Below are 22982 nucleotides of genomic sequence, written 5' to 3' on the forward strand. Positions count from 1 at the left end.
TCTTTCTTCGTAGCTTGGAGAAGACAATCCGTCTTTGTCTTTGGAATCAAGGCGGAATAGGGTCGGGACGGGCGGATTCTGGCGTTGGAATCCGAGCGGATTCAGGGGAATCCGGTTGGATTGTGGAGGTGGAATCCGAGCGGAATAAGGCAAAGGCGCTCGGATTGTGCTGCTGCGGGACGGACGGATTGGTGACAATCCGCTCGGATTGTCAGTCAGCAACAAATCTTCTTCTTTTCTTCCCTTTTCTTCATAAATTCCTTAGGGATTTCCTTGTGGACTCAAGGGTCCTTTCTCAACTTTGTTCTTCTACTATAATATGTACAAAGGCCTTTTAATCTTGTCTCTCCTTGATGCTTGGTCATTGAATTCGATCAATTTAGTCTCGTTTTGCCATGAAAATGCAAGATTCTTACTCCTTTCCTACCAAGGGATAAAAATCTCAAAGAATATGCAAAACAAAGAACTAAAGATAAGAAATGACCCAAATAAGCACTAAAAAGCATGGGAACAAGGCTAATTCGGGGGCTAAATATGCGCCAATTATGGTCACATCAGCGCGGTTGTGTCCTTATTGGGGGACTGCCTACGTATTCGCATGTTCGCGAAATCAAAACAGATCGTAGTTCTACGCTGGTTATTGAGGATTGAAAACTGGAAATGTTGTGAAAGGAGTATGCGGTTTTGCCCTTGTAATAGGACTGCCTATGTATTCGCGTGTTTGCGAAATCAAACCAGATCGTAGTTCTGAATGTCTGTGCAATGGATTGCAAATTGAAGGGTTTGAAAATTGAATGTGTGTGGTTGTACGGTTGTGCCCTCGTAATAGGAATGCCTACGTATTCGCGTGTTTGCGAAATCAAAACAGATCATAGTTCTGAATGTGTGTGCCTAAGCGAGTTGTTAGGACCTTGGAGTGATTTTGAGGGGTATGGTTGTGTCCTTGAAGGACTGCCTACGTATTCACATGTTGTGAAATCAAACCAGATCGTAGTTTAGAACGTGTGCCTAAGCGAGATGCTAGGACATTAAAGTGTGAGGGTCATGACGGTAAACTCAGTTTGGTGACTCGAGAAATTGATTTGAGATAATTCCTCCTTGATAATGAATCGAAGAGGTGTAATTTGTGAATATGGTCCTTATCATGTGAGCACACTAAAAAGTGGACCCTAAGGGTAGATTGGGTATGTCCCGTTCTCGGTGGCAAAGCATTCGAGGACTCCGTACCTGGGTCAGGGTGAAAAAGGCTTTGACATTATGGAATGTGGAGCTTGGTAATAAAAGGTTTGTAGAATAGATAAAAATCTGGAGCTTAGGGTCACGACGGAAAATTCCGTTTGGTGACTCGAAGATTGATTGGAGAGAATTTCCTCTTGATCAAGGTGGAAATGGAATGTGCATGTCCCGTTCCAGGGAGCAATGTTTTTTGAAGACTCTGTATCTGGGTCAAGGTGGAAATGGCTTCGACATTTTGGAATGTGAAGCTTGGTAATAAAAGGTTTATTTGATAGATAAAAACCTAGAATTTGTATTTTATGGTGTTTAGGCCGGTGGGTTGCGGCTTGTAATGTGGTCCGGAATGGGGTCTTCGGCTTGAGTTGGCCTGAGCACGAAATGGTTGGTAAATCTGGGATCAGAACCCCATGTCTGGACCTTAAAGCTTAAGGTGTGATATTACGAGCTTGACGGGAATCCTCAGAATCCTAGGTAGGTCTCCCTGTAGCAGTCTCTAGAAGGACTTAGGGGTGAAGCGATGTTGGTCAAGATTTTAGCGTTTGGTGTTTTGGACTTGTTGGTCCTGGACTTTGTGTGGTTGACTCATGGGTCTTAGGCTTTGGACTTGTTAGTCCTGGACTTTGTGTTTTAGACTCATGAGTCCTGGGCTTTGGACTTGTTGGTCCTGGACTTGGTGTTTTGGACTCATGGGTCCTGGCCTTTGGACTTGTTGGTCCTGGACTTTGTGTTTTGGACTCATGGGTCCTTGGCTTTGGAATTGTTGGTCCTAGACTTGGTGTTTTGGACTCATGGGTCCTATGCTTTGGACTTGTTGGTCCTGGACTTGGTGTTTTGGACTCATGGGTCCTGGGCTTTGGACTTGTTGGTCCTGGACTTGATGTTTTGGACTCGTGGGTCCTGGGCTTTAGACTTATTGGTCTTGGACTTTAGATGTCGATGTTGGACTTGTTGGTCCGAAGTTTGTAAAGTGACTGTTTAATTCCGTTATTTGAAATTGTGGGAAAATAACGAATTTGAATTTCACTATTTCATTTTTTTTTGAAAAGTGACGGTTTTGAATTTCGTCGGTTGAAATTGTGGGAAAATAGCGAATTTGAATTTCACTATCTTGTTTTTGATTTGAAATTGACGGTTTTATTTCCGTCGTTTGAAATTTGTGAAAATAGCGAATTTGAATTTCACTATTTTGTTTTTAGATTTGAAAATGACGGTTTTAGTTTCCGTCGTTTGAAGCTGGTGAAGATAGCGATCTTGAATTTCACTATCTTGTTTTTTTATTTTGAAAATGACGGTTTTAATTTCCGTCGTTTGAAATTTGTGAAAATAGTGAATTTTAATTTAACTATCTTGTTTTTGTTTTGGCTTTTGCCTTAGCTTTCGCTTTGGCTTTGGGTGAATGGATATTAGCTCGGGCCTTTGATTTTGGCCTTGCGCTTTGACTTTGGGTGAATGGCTATTGGCTTGGGCCTTTGATTTTGGCATTTCGCTTTGGCTTTGCTTTGGATAGATCGGTTTTTTAGCCGTCCTTCATTCGAGGAAGGTAAAGGAGCAGACGGGGATGTACCCGTTGGTGAGGAGTTGATATTTGGTGATGGGATGTTTATGTGGGGAATGGGCTTGCCTTCCGTCATTGATCATTAACAAGGAGATGCTCTAGTTTTTTTTTATCCAGGTTCATCGTAGAATCCCTTCGATAAAAGCTCGTTCTAAATTGGGTGCTATTGAAAGGTTTCTATTGCCAGACATGGAATAGGTAAAGAAAATGGACACGGAGTTTCGAGTCCTCTGCTTACTCGGCATGGAACGTCACTCGAGTGTACTCACATTAAATTGGAACATGTTGTTTCTTTTAAATCAATTCTCAAATCAATTCTCGTTGCCAACGGGAAATGGTAAAGAGGAGAATATGTGATGGCTGGAAATTGTGCTTTTATTTAGATAAATAAGATGTTAGCACAAACTCGATGAATACATGTGAATCATGGGGACAACCCCAAGTTTGTGACTTAGGAATAAAAGGACAGTCACTAGGATAAATATGAGAAAGCCTAAGACTCGGACTCCGGCTCCGACTTAATCATAGATACGGACTCCTAATCATTACTTTCCTCCTCAAGGATCTCCTTTGCAGGATCCAACGGCTTGAATGTTTGATCTGGATCATTGACCCACTTGAGCACTTCACTCTTGTTGTTGGGGATGATATGAGGACAATAGTCGATGACGCTTTTATCTCCTTGCACAAAGAGATGTTCATCAGGGTTGTCTTCATCACTTGGTTGACATAGGGATGAAGCTATCAGTTGATGATTGTCTATCATATTTTTAATAACATATTTCAGTTTGAAGCATGTTTCAGTGTCATGACCATTCCCTTGATGATATTGGCAGTAGGCACTGCCGTCCCAGAAGCGGGATTTCCTGCTTTCAGATGGGTTCGGAGTGGGCCCGATTGGTTGTAGCTTCCCTTCAGTCATGAGCTTTTGAAGAGATGCGGCATAGGTTGTGTTTAGTTTAGTGAATGTCCTTTGAGAACGCTAAACCTTGCTGTTTGATTTAAGACATTCAGGAGGATTGTCTTGACTGAGTGGTGCAATTATGATTTTGCCAGCTTCAGTCATATCTTGAATGGCATGCTTGAGTTAGGAACATGCTTTGGTGTCATGGCCCTTGCCTTGATGGTATTGGCAATAGAAATTTTCGTTCCATGAACGCGCTCTTTTGTGTTCAGGTGGGTCCGAAGTCGGACCAATGGGTTGCAGCATTCCTTCTGAAGCAAGTATCCCCAGAGCAGTGTCATATGTTATTCCGAGATCTGTGAAAACCCTTTGATGTTTTCCCATGGTTCCAACATTGGTTATTTTTGGGATGTTTTTGTGAGTTTTGTTTTTGTTTTTGTTTTTGTCAATCCTGGGCGGAAACAGGATTTGGTTTTTGTCAATGGGAAGTTTTGGGGATGTTGCTTGGAATTTTGAAGGGTATTTTGGTGAGGCAATTTCATGTTCTTTGTTGGTAGGTTCGTGGATGCTGGAACCATCGGATGACTCCTCACTTTCAATAGCTGTTGGTTGGTGAACAGAGGGTTGGTTTTCTCCTTGATGGTCAGGTTCATTTTCGGTACTACAAAACCTCTTCTCGAAATTGGCTACCCGAGTGTTCAAATCATCGATAGCCACTTGCAGCTTTGATAATATGTTGTTGATAGAGATGGAGAGCATTTTTATACCGCTCTGTATGCCATCTTCCTCAATTGCATGAATTTTCTCATCATCAGGAAGGATGAGATAAGAGCAGTCTAGGGAAGATTCCTGACTGTGTCCAATAGGGTATTCTGGAGGGTTGTTTTTGTTCTGTGCTGAGGGAGGTAATGGTAACTCGCCCTTTTCAATCATATCAAGAATGACGCCTTTTAGGGGGAGACACATTTCAGTGTCATGTCCGCGACCTTGGTGATATTGACAAAACAGTTTTCCATCCCATCTTCGTCCTCGCTTGTTTGGTAGAGGGTCTGGAGTTGGACCAATTTGTTTGAGCTTTCCTTTGCAGATTAGCCTTTTCAAGGCTGCGGCATAAGGCATACCCAAATCAGGAAAGGACATATGAGGTTGTCTGGTTTTGGTTTTGTCGTTGGCAAGTAGTCGACTTTCAAGGAGCTTAAACCTTTGTTCAATATCAGAAGAGGGAAAATTCTCGGTTATCATTTTGTCCTCAACTTGGGAGAGACCAGTGCTGAAGTTTTCCATGGTAGCCAGGAGTCGAAGGACCATGTTGTTGGTTTCAGCAGAAGTCATGGCGGATGCAGATTGATCAGCTTCTTGAATTTCAGGTTGGCGATTGATGGCACCCAAGGGATTCGTATTGACATAACGATAAGCATAATAACTTGTCTTGGCAAGGTATTGCACAAACAAAGCCAAGTGTGACACATATGTACAAAAGGCAGTTTTGTTGTGGAGACACGACAGTGTGACTAGGTTACAAGTTCATTAAAGATCGTGAATGACCTCTTATGTTTGAACTCTGGGTGCATGACTTTGCACTTAAAATCGAGTGTCACCTTTGGCATAGTGATGCCTAGACAGACGAATTCTGACTCAGTTTGGATGTGTGTTGCTGGCATGAAGCAGTTGGACAAGACACGTACACAAACTTGACCTTTGACGCGTAATGTAGGGGAAAGACGGGTTTAATACCCGACATGTTTTGACTCAGCTAACGCCTTTGCAGATGTCTCGACAATTAGGCGACACGACCTAGACCAGAAGGTAGGTACTAACTTCGGCGGAGACTAAACGTTGTCTAGACGACTTGACTTGTAATCAACTCGTGGCTGAATCAGAAAGGTGGACTGAAATTTTTGGAAATAGAAATTTTCAAAAGGATTCATTTGTCGCTTTATGGACGGCTCCCAAAGAATAGGGATCTTCAGGAGTCGGTTAGTTGAAAAGGTTGTCTTAAGTTTGTTTTCAAAAGACGGTTTGAGTTGAAATTGCAGCGGCTCTGAAAACGAAGTATTGTTTCCGAAGGCGGTTTTTGAAATTCCGAATCACGGATTTGAAAATCGAGAATTGAAGAATTTGGAATTGTCATCACAATGGCCATAAAAACGGTTAAGTTTGTTTTCAAAGAATTTGAAATTGGGTTGAAAATTTGAAAACGGTTAAGTTTGTTTCCAAAGATTGAGTTTTGATTTGAAATATGAAAACGGTTAAATTTGTTTTCAAAGATTTGAAATTGAATTTGAAATTTGAAAACGGTTAAATTTGTTTTCAAAGATTTGAAGTTGAATTTGAAATTTGAAAACGGTTAAATTTGTTTTCAAATGGTTTGAAATTAGATTTGAAATCTGAAAACGGTTAAATTTGTTTTCAAGGATTTGATATTGAATTTAAAATTTGAAAACGGTTAAAGTTGTTTTCAAATGGTTTGAAATTGGATTTTAAATCTGAAAACGGTTAAATTTGTTTTCAGAGATTTGAATTTGAATTGAAATTTGAAAACGGCTAAATTTGTTTTCAAAGATTTGATTTTGAATTTGAAATTTGAAAACGGTTAAATTTTTTTTCAAAGATTTAAAATTGGAAATTATCAGGATTGAATTCTTCATTACAACGGGTTAGAAAACCGTTTTAACCTTTGAAAGACGGTGTGTAAATCAAAATTGTGAGAATTGAAATCGTCATTACGACGTCTTAGAAAAGCAAAATTTGATTTCGAAAACGAGATTTGAATTTTGGAAAGTTGCACGGGTTGAAATCGTCGTATACGACGGTTTGAGAAAAACATTTTCTGTTTGAAAATTCGAGCGTGGAATTCGTCATTACGACGGCGTAAAAGGGCGCTTTGAGAATGCAACGGTCGGCGACAGACCGGGGATTGAAATGGCCATTATGACGACGTAAAAAGGGTATTTTGAAATGGTTTGTGAAAACCGAAGTTTGAAATCGTCATTACAACGGCATGAAAAGGTGTAATTGAAAATGGTAATAAAAACAAGGTTTGAAAATCGTCATTATGACGGCCTAAAAAGGCGTGTTGTTTTGAAATACAACGGTCGGCGAACGACCGAGGCTTGAAATGACCATTATAACGGCGCAAAAGGGTGTATTTTAAACGGTTGTAGAAAACCGATTTTGAAAGTCGTCATTAGAACGACCTAAAAAGGTGTGCGACGGTTGGCGAAAGACCGAGGTTTTAAACGGCCATCATAACGGCGCTAATTGTGTTTTTGAAATGGTTGTAGAAAACCGGTTTGAAAATCGTCATTACGACGGCATAAAAAGGGTTTGCAACGGTCGACGAATGACCGAGGTTTGAAATGGCCATTATAACGGCGCAAAAAGGTGTTTTAAAAATTTAAAAATGACACGGAAGGACTTATGATCACATAACACATAAGCATTCGCAGTTTCATTATATTATGCATAATGCTGACACGGGTTTTGGCTTAAAAGGGTGGGTTACTTACCAAGAGATCAAACCCCGATTTGCGAAAGGGATACCAATCCAAACAAAATGTGTAAGGAGGGTTCACTAGCCTCGTGCTCGATGGTGATGAAAGCTCTTTGACGAAACAGAAATGTGTATCATCAACGGTATGCTTGACTCAATCAGGATTCGAAACGCGGGGATGAGAAAACTCACGCCGACGAGACGAGCCAATTGGTCGTAAAGGGTTTGGTTATGGGCCCGGACAAGGAACCCGACTTATGACCGTAATATCAATTAATGCACTTTAACCACAGCCTCGTTCGAGTTTCACCTCTAAGGATCACAAAGACACAAGTGTCCTAGTTTTCCCCAGCGGAGTCGCAAATCTGTGGACATGGGCTACATGCCGGTCTGTGGATTTGGGCCACCTACCGATCTACGGTCACGGGCCACCTGCACGCCCAGCCAATCTGTGGACATGCAGCGGTCAAGAATGCCACGCTCGGTGGCGTTGAAATGCTTTCGACCGAATCGCTTTAGATCGGTCGGTTTCATCTCGGTAAAGGTCTCGAAACGATTAGAGATGTTCGGAGTAGCCACCAAGCATTTGTGGGATACTTGGAACCCATTCGTATCCACTTTATACCTAGGTCAACCGAGGTAAAAAGCGGTGTTTGACATAGGTATTAAAGATAAGGACTCGTCCCCCTTTTAGCATTCTATGCCTAAAATGACTCTCGTACGCCCTAGACAAGGCCATCCACTAACCAAAGGTTCTGAGTAAGGGGTGAGGGTACGTATTGGGAAGCCCTTTAATCGGACATCCAATATCGCCCCCTTTAGCGGCCTCTACTGATCGATCGTGGTTGTTTAAGTGCAAAAGTTGATAAAACGGCGTAAATGCATGAATGCACATCCAAAAGTTTTAACCTAACATGTGAGCTTTCTAAGTCGGTTTGTCAATCCAAATATCAAGCATAAGATGTCAAGTTGGATTTAGATTGATTTGCATGTGAAAACGGAAATTAAACATCCATTTACCAAGTTCGGGTTATGATGCTTAACACGATCCATTTATTGAAAAAGGGCGTCAAATGACAAAGTGTAAAAAAACATAAACTTGTCAATCTGATCCGTCACGTGTTCGGATAAACCGTAATCGGGATCGTCCTAAACAAGTACCGAAATGGGACAGAACAGTGCTAGGAAGGCTTATTAAGGCGCGAGCCTATTGGCGACATAAAGGGCGCTGCCCTGGTTTTGAAAGATGGAAACAGACGGCCGCTTGGGGCGCGAGCCATGAGCCGACCAAAGGGGGGCGTCTCCTGGTTCTTAAAAAGGTTATTTAAAACCGTATTTATGATGAAAGATTTTCAAATGTTGTTTGCATGACTCGGAATAATTACTATTGTGTTAGTAACATTCGTTGTCGGATTTGCATGTTTGGAAAGTATAGTTTACAAAAAAAAATGTAAAATATTTGATTTGAACTAATCATGTTAAGTTCATTTCTTTGTAATTAGTCAAGTCAAGTTTACAAACAAAACTGTAAAAATGTAAAATACCGACATGGTATAAAGAACCAAGGATGATTATGAAGTATGACTAATATATTTACAACTATAAACAAATGAGAAAAATGGTAAATAAAATAAAAGGTGTTTAAAATACCCTTTAATTTGTAATTAGCCAATAATATAATCGAGGCACGGAATAAACCGTCATGGTATAAGGAACCAAGGATGATTTTTGTAATGGCTAAAATATGTTTATCATAAAAATGAATTAAAATGGTAAATAAAAGAAAGGAATTTCCTTTAAAATGTAATTAACCAATTAATATCACCGAGTCACGGATTAAACCGTCATGGTACATGGAACCAAGGGTGATTATAATTTATGGCTAAAAAGTTTGTCATAAAAACGATTTGAAACATTTGAAATGGTAAAAACCGATTGCAAATAAGAAATGAAATAAAGAGGAAAGACGAGAACAAACACGGATGAGTTTGACCTGGACACCTACAAGAGGCGCGAGCCTCCCTACATAGCAAGGAGCTCCTGTCTAAGGCCAAAACTTGGTTTTGGCTCGTCTAACCTATATTTGAATCGTGTTATGCATAATTCATGTTCATAAAGTTATGAAAACAGTAAAGACATGAAATAAGTGAGATATTTACACCCTCAAACTTACGTGTATTGATGTTTGCGAAGTAGACGACTTTAGAGACGGTTTTCTCGTTGTGACTAATCGTGATCAAAGAAGTTTAAAAATGTGCCTTAAAAAAGGATTTTGTTTTGAAAATGAGTTGAAAATATGTTAATTAAAACATGTTGATTGATGAATTGAGGTTGTCAAAGGGGTCGGTCGAATGCACGGCGACGGTACCAAACAAAATGTGTAAGGCTTGTGTTTACCATCGGTAGGTCGTAGACACGTGTCGATTTTGTGACGTAGGAAGTCAGGTCCAGAAGTTTAAGGGAGAAGGTGGAGGCAGACTCTCGCGTGAATTTTGTAGTGTGTGATGGTGGGTATTTATAGAGAAATGTGGGATGGTAGGTCGGTTGATTTATCTTAGAGGTTAAGCAGATGGCCTAAAGAGGCGCGAGCCACCTCGTGATGGAAAGGGGTGTATTGTCCCTTTCAATTTGGATGTGGCCTATTCTCCATCCATTGTTGATATGTGGTATTCATACAAGATGTCGTGTAACAATATGGGCATCTAATAAGATGATTTTGGTGTTACTTGAGGTTTGTGTTTTGTGTGCTTGACTCGGGATTTGAATTTGGAGTCGTTTTTTGGCTCGGTGTCGGTTTTGACTCTATTTAGGGTCATTTTAATGGAAATGACATGATAAAAACATTCATGGCATTATTTTCGTCATTCGAGATTTGGTTTGATTCAGGTTGACTAAGGTTGACTCGAGTTGCGGGTTTCTGAGTCGGTTTTGGGTCTGAAGACGGTTTTGACTCTAATTAGGGTCAAGTTAAATGGAAATGACATGATAAAGGCATTCATGGCATTATTTTAGAAATTCGGGATTTGGTTTGACTCAGGTTGACTGGAATTGCGGGTTTCTGAGTTAGTTTTGTTTCCTAAGACGGTTTTAACTCTAAATAGTGTTATTTTAATGCAAATGAAGTTAGAAAACTTTTGAAATCATTTTTCATATTCGAGTAGCGCGTTAAACCGTCTCATGTATAGCCATTACATGCACGCATATCAAAAACACGTTATAGTCCGATCATCATCGAGTGGTTTTTGGGAGGTCTAGATACTGGGTATCTATAGTTACTCTTGGGTGCAACTAAAAGGAGGCATTCTACATTTGAATGCATGAATATTTTTGGATTATCTTCCATGATGGCAATGGCTCAAGATCTAGTTTTGGATGGAGTCCAAAACTAGTGTCCTTAAATTCATCTATATGATGTAAGAACATCAAGTTATCCTCTTTATCTCTTTTATTTAGTTATGCATGCAACTTGATCCACTAATTCTTAATTAACAAGTTATTTAGATCACCATTAGAAAAGTCTAATAAATAGGTATATGAACCTAAAATATAATGCTATAATTTCATGAGCATTGCTACAACATAGTTTAAGTAAAAAACTTTCATCTTAAAATTCTAACCAAGTGTTCAACAATTCATATGTTAGTTATGTGAAAATTTATTTTAAGCTTAAATCTTGGACTTATTATGCTACAAAAATATAACCTTTGATAATTAGAGTAACATGCTGTCTTAAAATGGGTAAATTGTTTCAAATTTCCACCAAAATTTTCGAAGAATAAGCTAAGTGTGTAGGATTTTCGGTTTCTATGCTCCACAATTGGTGTAGTCGTGTCAAAAACTTGATCATTCTGAATTTCATTGTCTCTAATTAAAATTTAAATCATTGCATAATTTCACAAGAATTTCAATTTCCGGAAAACTTGTAACATGAGAAAAATTTCGGTTTGGTTGAAGTACAAAGGGAACTATGCTAAAATATCATTCAAATTGCCATTTATCAATTTGAGAAGTTGTGGAAAATTATCATTCATATCCAAAGTTGGTTTCGATTCTTACCTTTCCTATTCTATATCTTGTTGCGTGGTTTCATTTTATAGCATGTGAACACTACTACAACTCCCTTACTTTCCCGACGCTTTACAGTCGACTCTTTTATAAGCGTCGACCCATTTTCCCCCACAATATCTATTCTAATAATATAATAATCATTTTTATTTAAAAAACTACCCCTAATTCATTTACTGCGCTGCTCCATCCTCAAAAAATTTCATTTACCGCTGAAACCCCCTTCATCGCGTATCCCTAATTTTATTTTGCCGTTTAATCTTCTCTCATCTCCAAAGTTTCATTTGTAATTACTGGATTCATCTTCCATCCATTCATCTACTGTTCATCTTCCATCCATTCATTCCCCAAAAAATCAAACCGCGCCCAATTACCCAAAACCTAATTCATCACCGTTTGTGCTTCTCTTCGATCATCACTTTTTGTGCCTCTCGCCAATCATCACCGTCATCACAACACTGAATCGTGCCTCTCTTCAATCAGGTAATTAATTAATACCTAATGAACATAAATTAGGGTTCTGGGTTTTCTGTTTCATCACGGTCGATTTGCTAATCATATTGCAATCCATGTCGATTAGCATTTTTTAGCTGTTTGATTGGTGAATTTAGGGTTCTGGATTTTTATAGTTTTTTTAGTTGATTTTAGCATTCAGGTTTTGTAGCGCAATATGTGTCGATTAGCATTTCCTCTACTGTAAGTCTGAAACATCTTCCCATGAACTGTTTGTCGAAGCTTGAAAGGTTTTACGTTGGAAATCATAATCTCGAGTTTCGAGTTCTGAAATGGCTAAAAGCGGTTCTGAAATTTCAAAAAAAAAGGCGTCCCTTACCCAACAAAATAAAGGAGAGATCGATTGAAACTCTTTTCTCTAATCTCTAATGGATCTCAAAACCCTTGTTTTCATCTCTCGCATCAATCTCCCTCTCATTTTCACCTCACTCATGTCGGCTGTCTTTCACTTTCACATGTAAGTAACTGCACTCTCTGAATCTTTACTCGTCCGTTTAATTTACAAGTTTAATCTATGTTAATTCAATTAGGGTTCCTTCTTCTAGGTTTCATTCAATATTAGAGTTCCTGCGTTGGAGATTCATTTTAAAACCATTAATATGTAAACAATTAGTGTTTTATGTTCACCTTTACTCTATCAATTATCATTTAACTAATTTGTGTTCTTTCTCACAGTTTGTTGCAAAACGTACGGAACTACTAATAACAATGCCCTGTTGTTAAATGCAAATTTGGTGCTGGCACTGTTCAAAATCAGGAAGGTAATCTTTTTTTTTATTCAATTTCAGTATCATTTATCTGGTTTATATTATTCAATTTGTTTTGGTAAAAACTGAGTCGTGGGAAAATGACAAACTAGTGAAGTAATTTGAACCTGATGAAGCAGTTGCTCTTTAATTTCATGACTAGCTCAGTATTATCTTTTCTAGTATTATCATGTGCTTATTTGTTTCGGAAATTGCATTCAGGTGGAAATTAGACCATCTAAGCTTTTCTAAAAGTATGTGAGATAGCTTATGTTAAAATGCTGTTGTGTTTATGAATTAGTTTTGTTTGTTTGATGTTATTTAATATAAGAAATAGCAGGATATTCTTTTCAGAAACTCAACTTGACTAATACGTTATTATCCATCAATTCTTGGCGATAAATCCTAGTGTACTGCAAAAATGGTAGTATACAATTATCCATTAAGTTTTCATTTATAGGAACTTTAATTTTCAATCCACCTGTATGATTTGTAGTTGCATCACTATAGCTAATTCATAGTTTTTCAGCATTTTTTTAACCTTTTATGCTAAAAACTTCCATAAATAGTTGATTAACCGAGTTTTTATTTTGCCTGTTTATGAGCTAGCTAAGAAACAAGTACGCATGTTTTTGGGGACAAATCTTTATTAATTAGTCTTTCTGTCCCATTCACTTGTTTACCTTTTTTGATGGAGTATTTTAATCAAAGGTAAACAAATAATTGGGATTTACAGGGTATATGAAATGTTATATTAGGAGTTATGCTTTGTCACCTGGTAGTTTGGAAATTAGGGAGAAAATGGTCTTTTTGAATGTATTTCTCAGTTCTTATCATGTGTTATATCATATATGTGAGTAGTGACATATTACTTATGGATAATGTTCTTTTACAACATTACTACTTTTGATGTTCAAAATCAGTGTAGGATATGAGAAATATTGCACATGGTCAGTCATGAGAGGATGACAAAGAAAAGTGGCTTCTCGGAAAAAGAAAATGTGACGTAGGTGGGTTAACTTCTAACTTTTTTTACTATTCCATGCTGCTCAACTATGAGTCGATCGATACTTGTTAGCATTTGCATGTTCTAGCAACAATTTGTCATCATAAACCATTTTTACATTTATGTGCATAATGCAATCTTGACAACTATGTTAAACATGAGTAAGCCAAGTTTATTTTTTCTTTTTTGTTTTTTTTTTTTGTTTTTATGTCAGGATCTTTATTGAGCTATGTTGTTGATATGCCAGTGATGTGCTTTCGGTGTAATTGATCTTTTTTTCTTCAATTGTAAAGGTCATCACACTGAAGTGTATTGTAATTGATCTTGTTTTCTTCAATTGTAATTGAAATGGTTCTATGCCAGGATTTGGTTAACATCAAAACAGGATACCCAACATTAATGGAGGGCGATAAGAGGATCTTACTCTACAAGGCCAGGTTGTTGATGTAGCCTTCTATGTGTTGATCATCATTGATTATAGTCTCTGCTTGGCCGTGCTTGGTATACTTAGGCATAACAGTTCTTTATCGTTAAAAACATTGTCTATTACCTCGGTTTTAGTGAAATTCTTTCCTTAAATAGAGAGTTACATAGCCTTTTGGATGACATTTCATCTTATGACATTTTGGTGATTGGCACTCGAGAATATGGAAAAAATGGAAAATATGGAAAAGCCTGTTCTAAGTTTGACTAAGGACAAAGAAGAGCTGCAAAGCAAGTTGAATGAGACGAATAGCATCTTGTATAAAATCTTGGAAGGTATGAGTTCTGGAATGCCGTTGCCTGAGATAGCTCAGCTTGCAAAATCGAATGCAGAGGTATTTTTATGTTTATGTTGTCTTTAAATTTAATACATGTACCTGCCTTGGAGCTGTTTCCTTGGAGCTAGAATCATAGTATGATGTTGTTGGTAGTTTCGTATATGCTGGTTTCATCTATGTTGAACGGTTCTTATAGGAATGTTGGTAGTTTCGGATATGCTGAACATTTTTTATAGGAATGATGCTTGGTTATGTGTTGTTGTTCTAGTAGTCTCGTTCCTGCATTTTAGCAAAGCTTTTTACAAAACACCATCAATATTGTTCCTGGCTACACACTATAGTATGATCAACTACGCTCAAAGCCTCGCATTATAACATTAAAGTTGAAGTTCAGTTGAAGAGATATAAAACCTGACAAAAATATCAAAAATTGATAAAGATACGAAGTTTAAGGCTATTATGTTCGTATTATGGTGCCAAACTTGTCTTGTTTGATTCATCCTGCAAATTTTAAATAAGAAATCTCCTAAGTTACATTCCGGTGCAACTTCAGCATGCTATTGTTTACCAATTCCTTCCTAGATAGCCTTGTACAATCTCAATGTACTAGACATAAAATGGCAGGAAGCTGTACCTAAGCTAGTCTATACAACTATAGCATTCACATTCACAAGAGGCTAAAAATTTTGCGTCTGTGGATTCATGTCAATTATACTTTTTATTAAGGAGGGTTGTGATTTCATCTTTTCGTTATTAGTAGCACAACTTCCCTACTTGATTGACTTCTTGATGATATTTAATTTCCTTGCACGTACATATTGGACTCAACAAATGGTGGCGGTGCATCGAGATGAAAGGAGCAAATCTGGAAATAACTTTTTGGAGTAGTTTAAACGCACATTTAGGCTTGGATTTAATCTTTGGGGACAGTTTATTATTTTTACGTGAAAACATTTCTCTTGTTCGGATGAAATAATTACAATAGTTGTTTATACACTCTATGATGTCATGTAGTTTGATAATGGAATTTTGAACGCATGTAATTTGATAATGGAATTTTAATTTATGGTATAAAATTTTGTTTTGCATATATTCTAGTCAAATTAACGTTGTATGATTTAATTTAATCATATTGACAAAAATAGTAGTCGTAGTGAATTTTTTGTGCAGGAAAAGCGTCGAGAAATTTCTAAATTGCGACGTAAAGAAGTGTAGAGAAACACTAACGCTTAAAGGCGTCGCGGCTCTTGACACCTAAAAGTGTCGGCAAAGTTGACGCTAAAAAGCGTCCGAAAATCCTGACGCCCCAAAACCCCACGCTTTTTAAAGCGTCGAGAAATAAATTGGCGACGCTTTTAAGCGTCGACAATAGCCTAAAAAAGTGTCGAGAATGCAAGGGATTTGTTGTAGTGGAAGGAACACAAGAAGCACTCGTGGAAGGAAAACCGTCAACCCCGACCCGAACCAGAGGCACCACCCGCCATTACCCTTCTGTGATATCCGATAATAGAGTTTGAAAGTGAAACCCACAAAAATACCTTCCTAACCTATGCCCAAAGGCGTATGAGTGCCACTAGGTGTGTGTCAGAGAGTGCCTTGGAAACCTTGGGAATTGAGGTGAAAGTACATGACATTTTTAGCGTCCTTGGGATGGAGGGACTATATAACTTAGCGGAGACAAGCTACCGCAACCTCACCCTTGAGTTCTTGAGCTCTTTTGCCTACAATAAGAGAGACCATTATGTGAGTTTCCGACTAAATAACACCACCTTCAACCTATCTAGTGATGTCTTTGCGGAACGTTTAGGTGTAGGGAAGAGGACTAACTTTACCTATGACAAAGTAGGGAAGGATATGAAAGCCACGAGTTACATTGATCTTTATTCGGGTAACCAGCAAACCTATGTGAGTGCAATGAAAGTAAATAATGTGGAACACCCTGTTTTGAAAGTTTTTCTTCCCCTTATGACCAATATTGTGAACCCCCGCAATAAACGTAACATAAAACGAGTAAAATATAGAAAAATATGTGCAATTTTTTTAAAAAAATTAAAGCATAAGCGCGGGTTCAATAATTACACAATGGAAAAAAGTGAAAAAACAAAATAAGGTTCATACAAACGTGATAGTCAAAAATTGGGAAAATATATCCCACGAAAGGCAAGACAAAAATAGGTGATTTTGGCAAATGTTAAATAAAGTCCAACGGTCAAGGTACTTGCAAGCTCACACATGTCCTCACCCCATATAAGCACTAACGAATACCTGTCATTCCTGAAACATGAATGCCATAGTCAGTGGGGAGTAACTCAAGGTCTCCCAGCCACATTATGTCTAAACACAGATAAACAAGAATATATTATAGCATACGAAACATAACCAAGCGACATAATCACTACAACATGAGAGTAAAATTCAATACATGTGAGGTTAAAAAAGAATAATGGCATATGAGACATACATATGAGACGAACTGACCAATGCATCATAAATGGTAACATAACTGTAAGCCAACGTAAATATCATGTGGAATAGATAAAAAGAGGCCAACAATATAATATATGTGAAGGAAACTGTAGCTATTTACTTGGAAGTCATTTCAACATTAAATGACGGGACTTGGCTCTTAATGTCACAGGTGTACCTATGGCTTGCATCTCACTATAAATATGAATGGGAACATAAATCATGCCGATCACATTGATACTAGGAGGCTTGCATCTCACCTCCTAGTGCCAAAATGATCAAATCCTAAAAGAGGGACTCATCAACTAAACAATCAAAGGCCTCACTCTCACGGTAAATGGCATATGTACAGACTCATAACTATGCAAAACGTTTACTTTCTAATACCCAAATTCCCCCGGTAGGACGATGATAATATAATACGGTCCTAGTCTAAATCTGGCCAGACTCTCGGAAAGAACGTCTCCTGGTTCGACATGTGGTAGAACAACGCGCATCTGAGACTCGAACGACAGAAGGGAAGTTAAGTACCCCAATCGCCAGATTAGCACGAAAGTGGCGGAAAAAGAATTAGATAAAATGCACTTGCTAGAACAGGACAAGTGGGCTAAACTCGTACTTGCTATAACAACACAAGTAGGGGATAAAAGGAAAGAGATAAACCATACTTGCCCGAAAAACACAAGTAGAGCGTAAACAATGTCAAGCTAGTATGCTATACACAATGACACTACCATAAGTAGACTACCAAACAACCACCTTAGATCATTACCTTCTCGGTATGCAATAAACATCTCGCACCTAAGACCCGGGCTACAAAACGGAATCCAAGTATAACAAATTCGTCAGAACAACACGAAAAAGGTGGGCAAGGAGTGAGATAAACCCGCACTTGCCAGAAAAACACAAGTGAGGTGTAAATACAAATCAAGCAAAAGCATAATATAATGGCAATTTCACAAAGACACGACTCATTTCAATTAATCATGTAAAGTTAATCACCCGTATTTTAACGGTAAATAAATGAGAATGAATGAATTAAAGTTCTTATTATAAATAAAATATGTCATTTCATATAGTTATGATGTAAATAAATAATAAATTCCACATTTACGATTCATGTGAGAAATATATAAATGAACGATAAAAAATGAATTACATTATATGAAACACAAGACGGAAATTCAAATAAATCAATCCAACATGAATATATGGCACCAAACTCAAGCTCTACAAACACGTCTTAACTCGACGGTACACGGCTAAGACAACACAACACCACCAACCATGACCAAGGCCATACCCAGCCAAGCTATAGCCATGTTGCCCAGGCCACAGCACGTGGCCAGACTGTCTACCACATGGGTAGCCACTGTCCAGCCCCCGCAACCGCAACACCACTCCAAAACAGTCCCTACACCTCACCAAAATTGCCGCCCAACCCACCAAGCAAGGCAAAACAACCGTATACAGCCAAGAGCAGGCTGTGGACAACACCCCCATCGCAGTTTACCAACCTCCACATCAACAACCCTAACCATTTACCCAATTCAAAGGTAACATGTAGCTAGCAAAGGGAAATTCATAGGCAAGCTTGAGACGGAAGTTAATAATTTAAACATACAACAACCAATTCCTACACTACTAGTTCTCAGCTCAAATGTACTCAAAACAGTCCCATTTCGGCCTAAATGCAACCGTATATAAGCTGCCCAAAACAGCCCTGAAAACCACATAAAACCGTCCCAACTTACTCTTCAAAGAATACACTTTTTGCTCTTCAAAGAATACACTTCCAACTCAAAACTACTTCGGGTTTTCCAAGAGCACATCTAAACACAAAGGAAACGATTTCGTCAAGGAAAAACGTGCCCTATATGCACGGCCAGAATAAGGGGAAGAGGAAAGCTGTAACACCCCGTAATTTCGGACCGTTATTATTTTGCGAAAGTAATTTATTAATCAAGTTGAATTTAATATTAATGTATTTGAAGTAATAATAATTCAACGAAATGTAATTCTATTATATTTTGAAGTAAATTATTTAATTTGATAGTTTCGAAATGTTTAAAAATAGTTTAAACCATGTAAAAACCTTTTATTTCGAAATAAGGGCATATCGGGAAAAATGGCAATTCTTTTGAAAATTGGGCAAACGATTTTGGAAATGGGTCGTATGAGTACTCAATCTTCTTGTAATCTCGTGTTTAAGAACTTTGGCATCGTCGGAATTTGCATTTGACAAACGGTTCTAATTATCGGCGAAACGAGCCAAAACCGACTAATGAAATTCCGCGGGAAAAATCCCGTCTCCTTTCTCCTAGCCACGCCACACCCTTTGTCCACCTTCCCTTTGCATTTTTATTTCCCAACTTCATCTCCCTTGAATGTTTTAAAACTTTCTAAACATAAAACACCATTTTCTTACCTTTTTAAGCTAATTTTCATCATAATTCACTCGTTTCTACTCCAAATTTCATAAGGATTACATATTTGGAATCCTCTCTTCATTTCCAACATCCTAGTATGTATTAAATTCATTTGCCCTAAATTTATTTTGTCCACCTTTTTTAGGGTTTTGATTATTAGTACTTATAAATGTGTTTATATTGTTTATTTAGGTGAAGATTTAGAAGACGAGTTTGGAGACTCGTATATAGTTGAAGATAGTGGCTAGTTTGCATATTAGGGTTTGGTGTTAAAGGTGCTAATTGCTCATTTTGTTGCTAAAGGTAACATATTTCGAGTTACTCGACGAATTAATGTCACATTCTTTGCTTTTTGTGTGATTTTTGTGAATGTTATTTGAGTAGTTTAGTTCACATGAAAATATGGGTTAAATTCATGTCTTTTGTATGTTTAAGTTAATATATTAGTATGGAAATGAAATGGGAATGATTAATTTATGCTTCAGACGATGTTAAACTGAACAAAAATGGAGAAATGAAGGGTTGGGGGTGGCGGCCCAGCAGGCCCGGCAGGCCCGGCAGGCCCACGGCAGGCCCTGGGTTGGCCCGGGTCGGCCCGTTGCTTGTTTCGCGGTTTTTCATCTGTTGTTCGTCGTTTCGGGTTCATTAATGTTATATTTAGTATAAGTAACATATGGGTAATCTTTTGAAATGAATAATGTTAGTAATGAATATAATGATGTTGGTAAAATTATGCTTATATTGGTAGTTGGCTCATGTTAGGATAGGTTATGATATGAAATTGTAATGAATAGGCTTAAAATGAATTTTATAGCGATAATTGTAATGTTTGGATGATTATGCCGAAAACTGAGCCCTTGGTCCCTTTGATGAATCGATGTCGATCAATTGTGTGATTGGTCGGCCCCGCGATTGAACCCGTACTGTCGCTTGCAGATGGGGTTGCGGGTAAAAATTCGGTTGGATGAAAATTATTGTGAAAAGTGGATAATTGGCCTTATTCTTGTTTTAGGCCATTTATTATGTTTTTAGTTCACATGTGTTGTTGGTTGAATTGAATGGTTTCTTATATTGTAGAAACGGCCTTAGATTCCCTGAAACCTTTAATATTGTTAATATTGCTTGAAATGGAATTGGTATTGAATACTTCTTGCAGGTTGTTGTGTTTGTCCTAGATAGGTCTTTATAGTCTTTGACGAGTATATGTTCACTGCTTAATAGCCTTTGTGTTTCACGACTTGGTGGGTTTATATCCAAGTTGGGGCATGACCTCGTTACTTATTTTGAGAGTAAGTGGTCAGCTTAAGTACTAGCCAACCCTTTGGTTGACTCCTTAGGGTACTCACTTTGTTTTTAAAAAAATTGTGGGTCTTGGGTGCGGTGGTGTGTATCCGCATGTCTAGGTCTGCGCAGATTTAGGACTAGGGTTGTGTTTTGTCTTGGCCATGTTTTGATAGAACCTATGAGCCAAGATACCGGTTCGATTACCTTCCCTACCTCGTGGTATAGACTCGAGTTACAGAGTGACTATTGACGGTGCTAAGAACTTATGCCTGTCTTTGATATATTGCCCTTTCTTGTATGGTGATTTTATGAATTGTAATAGGTGAAATGCAAGCCGGTTACAATTGATAAAGTTTGGATTACTGCTTGTTATATGTTTCACATGATAGTTTAATTTGGTCAGTTTAGTGTTCATATGTTAGAATATTCGATAATTAATTGATTTATGATGTTGTTTACATGTTACATTACATGTTACATTAAATATGGCATTTCGTGGCTGGGAGGACTCGAAGTTACTCCCCACTGAATTGTGGCTTTCGTGTTTGTATAAAATGCGATTGACAGGTTGATGATGATTAAATGGGGTACACGGACGAGCTAGTGAGCAAAAGAACCTTGGACTTAGTTTGGTTATATTTTGTAGTAAACCTTAAAACATTTGGTTGTGTTTATATTTTGAAGGGACATATGTCTCCCTCTCTTACTTTGGTTTGTATCACGTTATTCTCGTGACTTTAGCTATGTTATGTAAATTAGTTTGTTAGTATTTGCAGGTTTTGGCACTCTTCATTTGGAAATGTTTGTGAATGGTTTAGAAACGTTTTTAAAATTACAGGTTTTATCTAGTTGAACCAATTACAAACATATCCTGTCAGTTTTTCTGTAGAATTTACGTGTTTATTTAACGCTAAAAATGAGGGTGTCACAGTTGGTATCAGAGCTTATTGCTCCCGACGCACGTTTGTGCACCCCACTTAAAATCACTTGACCTTTAAATAATAAACTTGAGAGATGGGTAGGATGGGTAGATTTAGGATTTTTATGTGGTAGTCTGTTTGTGATTGCTAATTGTTAGGTACTAATTAAATTTTCTCTTTTGCAAGATGGCTCCACCAAGGAGAGTTGATGATGCTATTTTACAAGCTCTTACTCTAATCCTCCAAAACCAACAAAATCAGCAGAATCAACAAGCTCCTCCTCCTCCCCCGCCTCCTGAGGGTACTCCAGGCACCTATACTTGGGTGGCTAACCAATTAACCCGAAACAACACTCCCACATATGGTGGAGAAATTGATCCAGTTGCTCTTGCGGGGTGGTTTCGAGAGTTAGAGAAAAGCTTTTCGTTGTATGATGTTCAGAAGGAACATAAAGTGAAGCTGGCATCTCACTTCCTAGTACGAGAAGCAGATCGATGGTGGTCTATGACTGGCCTCTTGTTTCATCTGAACCGGGTTTTGACTGGGAACGTTTCAAGGAATTAGTGGAGGCCCGATTCTATCCGCAAGAACTTAAACAGCAGAAGTTGAAGGAATTCATGGAATTAAAGCAAGGAAGCCTTCCTGTTCAGGCCTTCACTGATAAATACAACGAGTTGGCTCATTATGCTACTAGATTGGTGAAGGATGACAATGAAAAAGCTTTCTTTTATCTTGAAAAGCTCTCTCCTAAAATCAAAAGCATGGTCCGACGGGACTCCACCAGCTTTGTTTCAATTTACAATGATGCTTTGTGGGCTGAGAACTCACTGAAAGACATTGAAAATGAAGCTCGTGCAACCAGTTCCAGTCTTGGCAAGAGGCCTTTATATCCATCTTCTAGGCCCTATACTCCTTCACCCAGGTTCACCTCTTCTCCCTCTGACTCAAACAAGAGGAGATTTGTTCCTACTGTGCAAGCTAACCGGGGTGGTCAATCTTCGGCCTTTAACAACAATAAAGGTGCTAAAGACCGAGTGTGCTATAACTGCAAGAAGCCAGCACATTCTGGTAAATGCTTCGTTGATCCTATCATATGCTTTTCTTGCAACAAACCGGGCCACAAGGCTAATGTTTGCCCGGAGAAGAAGGTGACGGCTCCTACTACTCCTGCTGCCCCAGAGAGGCCGAAAGGCCGGATTTTCGTCATGAGCCGAGCAGAAGCTGAGGCACACCCTGATATCATTACTGGTACATTTTCTATTTTTGATGTTCCTTGTTTGGTACTATTTGATACGGGCGCCTCTTTATCTTTTATTTCAATGAAACTCTCCGATAAGTTATCACTTGAATCATCACAAGAAGAAAGCACATCTATATCCTTACCCTCTGGTGATGTCTTCTCCTATTCTAAAATCTATCCGAGAGTTCTTATTTCTATCGCGGGATCTATATTTCCAGCAAATCTCTTCCGATTTCCGCTTGAAGAATTTGATGTCATTTTGGGCATGGATTGGTTACATACTTATCATGCTCGATTTGAATGTCGGGATCAAAAAATAATTCTTACAAGCCCTTCAGGTCACCGTGTGTCTTATCAAGTGGTT

The sequence above is a fragment of the Silene latifolia genome, chromosome Y, assembly GCF_048544455.1.
Source record: "Silene latifolia isolate original U9 population chromosome Y, ASM4854445v1, whole genome shotgun sequence".
NCBI classification, from domain to species: domain Eukaryota; kingdom Viridiplantae; phylum Streptophyta; class Magnoliopsida; order Caryophyllales; family Caryophyllaceae; genus Silene; species Silene latifolia.